The sequence below is a fragment of the Tursiops truncatus genome, chromosome 1 (assembly GCF_011762595.2).
Source record: "Tursiops truncatus isolate mTurTru1 chromosome 1, mTurTru1.mat.Y, whole genome shotgun sequence".
In the NCBI taxonomy this organism is placed as follows: domain Eukaryota; kingdom Metazoa; phylum Chordata; class Mammalia; order Artiodactyla; family Delphinidae; genus Tursiops; species Tursiops truncatus.
Window position 1 is genome coordinate 6,389,720 of NC_047034.1, and position 6,000 is coordinate 6,395,719.

The window sequence follows — 6,000 nt, forward strand, 5'->3', positions numbered from 1 at the left end:
GCAGTATTGCTCTTGTAGGCTTCCTCCTTGGAAATATTCAAAAGTTGCTTTGATAAAATCCTAAGAAGTGTCAGGATAGTTTCACTGTGTAACTAGGTCACATAAAGTGATGTATTTATCACACATAAACCTGTTTTTTATTCTCCTGTCTCACTCAGGCTACAACCTCCTCTTCTAAAACCTGCCTTTAATTTAGCTGGTTTCTCTAAAAATTGTCTTGGTTTTGTTAATATTTATTTCCTTGACTAAGAATTCCAGGGGAGAGGCAAAGATTTCAAGCTGCTTCCAAGAATCTGAAAATTAACAGACATTATTACATTTATTATAGAAACTGAGATCACTATGCTTAGAATTTCAAGTCTTTCTCAGAAGAAGATGATTTGATTTTGGCATGAATACTGCTGAAAAAAGAGAAGGTTAGTGTATGTGATTATAAATCTTAGAGTCAATGTATTTAAATAAACTCAAATGGTTAGAAAAAGATGGTTATTTTGTGAATATCAATATATATACCTTTAAATTATACTTTAAAATATGATAGTCTGTGGAGACACTAGGTTTAACAAAGAGAGCATTTGCAAAGTAAAATAAAAATTCCATTTGATTACAAATACAAATCTGCTATTCCTTGTCCAATATTCTTTGAATATCCTTTTAATGTTCTCTCACATTTCCACTTTAGGAATTATGGCTTTCTCGGGTAAAAATAAAACAAAAATACCACTTTTCATGGTGTAATCTGCATTTTGTAATATCTATTGATGTTGAAGGTAGGTAGGTAGACTCTATAACCTAGCAACTCTATGCAGTAATGAAAATGGTTAATCTCCAGCCACACCAACAAACTGGGTGAAACTTATAAATATGTTTAGTTAAAAAAAAAAGCTAGGAAAAAACCTACATATTGCATATTTCCTTTTATATATATTTTTAAAAATGAAAAATAAACTATAGAGTTAGAAGTCAAAGCAGCAGTTAAATTAGCGAAAAAGAAGTGGAAGAGTAGTGAGGAGAGGGTAGAATGAGGCTTGTGGGGTGATGGAGGTTTTATAACTGATGATGGAGCTGTTACACTTGATGTTGTCATGGTATTTACCTAGTTGTATTCATGTTGTAATATTTCTTCAAGCTGGAAAATTGTAAATTATGTACTTTATTCATATTATACTTCAATATACATTTTATGACATTTTAAGGAAAACAATCTTTAATCCTTGGGGAAGGAAAAAAGAAAAGCCTTTTCATACTTGGTAAAGCAATGTGCATACGACGTGGATAAGGCAGGATTGATGCCGAGGCCTTCCAACGATGCAGGAGTGAAAGCGCCTGGGCCTTTCAGGGCAGCTCTGGTGGAGCCCGACATGCCTAGACTACTATGCCTGTGACGTTTTGCTCGCTTTCTTCCTGATTATTTAATAGTAAGCTTGATTTGGAGGTCTTTCCAGGGATTTTGTGACTCTCCTAACATCCTTTCTGAATCCCTTTCTGCTGAAACTTGCTAGAGTGGATTCTGACACCTGTAGCTAAGCAACTTGTTTATTTTAAAAATTACTTTGATAATCAAACTGATGATCCTGTAAAGGTTTCTAGCTTTAAAACTGTCAAATAAGCATTCCCACGTGTTCTTTCTCCCAAGTCAACCAGTAAAACCTGTGACCATTTGATGACACTTGGAAGTGAATACTGATGTATCGGATAGCTGCAGTTCTTATGAAGAAGAAACTATTTCGAGTTGCCAAATGTCTAGTGCAGGGGGCCGGGGAGGGGGGGCAGATCTGGAACTGCTTGACTAAGAAAAGGGCCTTTCTCTCCCGCAGAGGCTGAAACAAGGCTGCAGATTAATTGTTGGGTCCGAGGAACAAAGATGCAGAACAGGGTGACGCAAAGTAACTAAAATAAGTATAAGTATCTTTGCTAACATAAGCATTAAAAATAGGAACAGAACACATTAATATTGAGTTTGGGACAGAGAGTGCTCGGGATTTAAAGGAAAAAAAAAAGGTATTTGGGATAACTCAAACTGATCTGCTACAATTTAGACATTACAAAAATAACCAGATCCAAATGAATATAAAATTAGCTATGAATCAATTATAACTTCATTTTAAACAAAGAAGTTTTTGAAATGCAAGATTAACGTTTACCATATATTTTAATTTACTGCTGCTCACTTGAGCAATTGTATTGTTTACCCCTTGACCAAATTATGGTTATTGCATAATTAGAGAATCATGTTCAGGTCAATGGCAAAATTTCATTATTCACCAAATGCAATTCTGTTTGAGTTTTATGTCTTCCAGGATGTTTAGTTAATATGGAATTCCTGAGGGTGTTTTTAAATATACTTAAGTGTATCTCTTTCTATTTCATGATGTAGTATTACTTTATAACTTGTATCCATAGAATATAACTTTAGAAATCCATTCAAGCCATAAAATTGGAAACTAGAGGTAATGAATACAAATGACTTTAAGTGCTTTGGTCACATGGCACAAACTGCAATCTGCATATATTACATTAAATTACTATTATGGTAAAAATTTTATGTAGTTATTGATTTTAAATCCTGTCTTTATAAAATATTCTGATTCAACCCAGTGAGGTAGAAACTTAACACACATTTGTCTCCCAACACTGAACTAAACATGTAGTAGTTTAAAAAACAGATAATGAGGGCTTAGGGTGTCACTAGTGAAATATAGACTTAAACAAACTTTGTGACGAGAAGAAGAAAATCAGAAGGGAAATGGATCAAATAAGCAGAGGACTGACAATGTAGAATCCGGGTATAGCTGGGGAGGTGGCTGATTTTAACAATAGCAAATGTTCGTTTCTTTAACTCAGATTACTAAATATCCTATGTTGTGCAGGCTATTTCTATGTAATAGCACATTTTCTTACCCCAAATCCTTTTATTACTTTCATTGAGAAAACTGCAAGAGTGTTTTGAGATAGCATATTTATTGTGTGTACCACTGCTGACATTTGTTCACTGGGATAAGCATGTTAGTAAATTGTTTCTCTATTGATATTTGTTCTCAATGAAAGTTTTTGATTTCTTTTCTAATGTATAATGCCCTCAGAGTGTCCACTGGATATTAAAATTTCATCTTTTGAAATTGGCAAAGTGGTTATTTACACTTAAAAAGTAAAGTTTGTCTCTGAGGGCTTTTTAACAACGTTTTTGGTATTCTAACAGTATGTATAGGTTTCTACTCAGCTGGATATTAGCTAGCTTATGATTATTATAATATTATTTAAATTCAATGAGCAATTTATTGAAGTAACTCACAGGCCTCCTGGAAACATTAATTAATTTCACTTCACTGTGATCTCTTTTCTCAGCAGGTCATGCATTGAAACTTGTCTTCAAAAACAGAAAATATGTAAGAAGTATTTACGTACATAAGAATATCGCATGATTATTTTTAACCAAAAGGTTTTTTTATAAATTAAAGTATGTACATTGTGTTTTTAGACATAATGCTATTGCACACTTGATAGACTACAGTGTAGTGTAAACATAATGTTTATATCCACTGGGGAACCAAAATATTCATGTGACTCCCTTTATTGCAGTATTCTCTTTATTGTGGTGGTCTGGAATGGAAACTGAGTGATTCCTGAAGTATGCTGCATGTATACATAATGAATTGATTACTAGAGTCAAGTTAATTCACATATAATGCCCTCACATAGTTACCATTTTTTTGTGTGATGAGAGAACATGAAATCTACACTCTTAGCAAATTTCCAGTATTAAAAACAGTATTATTAACTATAGCCAACATGTTGTATTCAATAGTTTAGATCTCTAGATGTATTCATATTACATAACTGCAAGTTTTTAACCTTTTACCAGTATCTCCCCATTTTCCCCACCTCCCTGCCTCTAGTAGCAATGGGTCTACTCTCCAATTCTATGTGTATTTGTAGGTTCTGCATATAGTGTGAGATCTCACAGGGTTTGGTTTTGTTTCTGTATCTGGCTTACTACATTTAGCATAATTTCCTACAGGTTTAGCCATTTTGTTGCAAATGACTGACAATTTCCATATCTTAAAAATTGTAAATAATGCTGCAGTGAACCTAAGCGTGAAGATATCTCACCAAGGTAGTGATTTCATTTCCTTTGGGTATATACCACCAGTGGAATTGCTGGATCATATGGTAGTCCTATTTTTAATTTTTAGAGGAACCTCCATACTGTTTTCCGTAACAGTTATACCAATTTAAATTTCCACTAACAGTTATCAGGGTTTCCTTTTCTCCACATCTTCTCTACCACTTGCTGTATCTTGTCTTTTTGATAAGAGCCATTCTAACAAGAGTGAGGTGATAGTACATTGTAGTTCTGATTTGCATTTCCCTGATTATTAGTGATGTTGAGCACCTTTTCATGTACCTGGTGGCCTTTGTATGTCTTCTTTGGAAAAATGTATATTGAGGGCCTTTGTCCAGTTTTTAATCCAATTATTTGTTTTGTTTGTTTGTTTTTGCTATTTAGCTGTATGAATTCCTTATATATTTTGGATATTATCTTCTTATCCGATGTGTGGTTTAAGAATATGTTCTCCTGTTCTGTAGCTTGCTTTTCATTTTGTTGATTGTTTCCTTTACTGTACAAAAACTTTTTAGTTTGATATTGTCCCACTTGCTTATTTTTGCTTTTGTTGCCTGAATTTTTAGTGTCAAATCCAAAAAATAATTGCAAAGATCATGCCAAAGCATTTTTTCCTATGTTTTCTAGGAATCTTATAGTTTCATGTTTGCTGACTTATTTTTTCAGATGCAAAAGAGTACCTAGTTTTCCCAATACCATTGCCCAGAGACACTATCCTTTCCCCATTGTGTATTCTTGGTGCCTTTGTCAAAAATTAGTTGACAGTATTATGTGGGTTTATTTTTGGACTCTATTCTGTTCCATTGTTCTGTATGTGTATGTGTGTCATATGTGTGTCTATATGTATTTTTATACCAGTACCACACTATTTTGATTAATACAGCTTTGTAATATAGTTTTAAATCAGGAAGTATACCTCCAGCTTTATTCTTTCTCAGTGTTGCTTTGGTTATTCAGGGTCTTTTGTGGTTCCATACAAATTCTAGAATTGGCTTTTCTATTTCTGTGAAAAATGCCACTGGGATTTTGATAGAGATCGTGTTGATTCTGTGTATCACATTGAGTAGTAGAGAAATTTTAACAACACTAATTATTCCAGTTCATAAACACAGGATGCCTTTCCATTGATTTGTGTCTTCTTCAGTTTCTTTCATCAGTGTCTTATAGTTTTCACTTATCAGATCTTTCACCTTCTTAATTAAATTGATGTCTAACCACTTTATTCCTTTTAATACCATCATAACTGGGATTTTCCTTTTATTTATTTTTTCTTTCAAAGGCAGGTCAAGTGAAACAGTGGGAGTGGAGAAAGAAACAAAGAAATCTGTAATTGGCTGTGATCAATAAATTGTAAAAACCACTGCACTTGGACCAGCTGGGATCATTTTCTTGATTTCCTTTTTAAATATATTGTTTTTGATGTAAATAAATACAACTGATTTTCCTTTGTTGATTTTATAACTGTACTATAAATAAACTGTCATTTATTCTAACAGGTTTTTGGTTTTTTTTTTTTCTAAATGACGTCTCTAGGATTTTCTACATATAGGATTGTGTCACCTGCAAACAAAGATATTTTTACTTCTTTCTTTCCAATTTGAATACCTTGTATTTCATTCCCTTGTCTGATTGCTCTGGCTAGTACCTCCAGTACTTTGTTAAATAGAGGTAGTGAGAGTGAATATCTTGGCTTTGAACAAACTTTAGAGGAAAAGCTTTCAGTTTCTGTCCATTGCTTTTCATGTTAGTTGTGACCTTTTTATAAATGCTCTTATTGTGTTGAGGAAATTTCCTTTTACAGCTATTTTGTTGAGAATGCTTTTTTTTTATCATGCTTGGATATTGAACTTTTCAAGAGATTTTTATGCATCTATTGA

The 6,000-nt window shown here is 33.2% G+C and overlaps 1 long non-coding RNA gene across 1 annotated transcript in view; it reads left to right on the plus strand.

Annotated features, from left to right (window-relative positions):
* LOC109547496 (uncharacterized) overlaps positions 1-5,618 on the plus strand; it is a 132,368-nt gene extending 126,750 nt beyond the window's left edge. Inside the window, exon 3 of the long non-coding RNA XR_002173260.2 lies at positions 5,403-5,618. This is a non-coding gene — a long non-coding RNA (uncharacterized lncRNA). The remainder of the gene's footprint in view (positions 1-5,402) is intronic.
* The last annotated feature ends 382 nt before the right edge of the window (positions 5,619-6,000 follow it).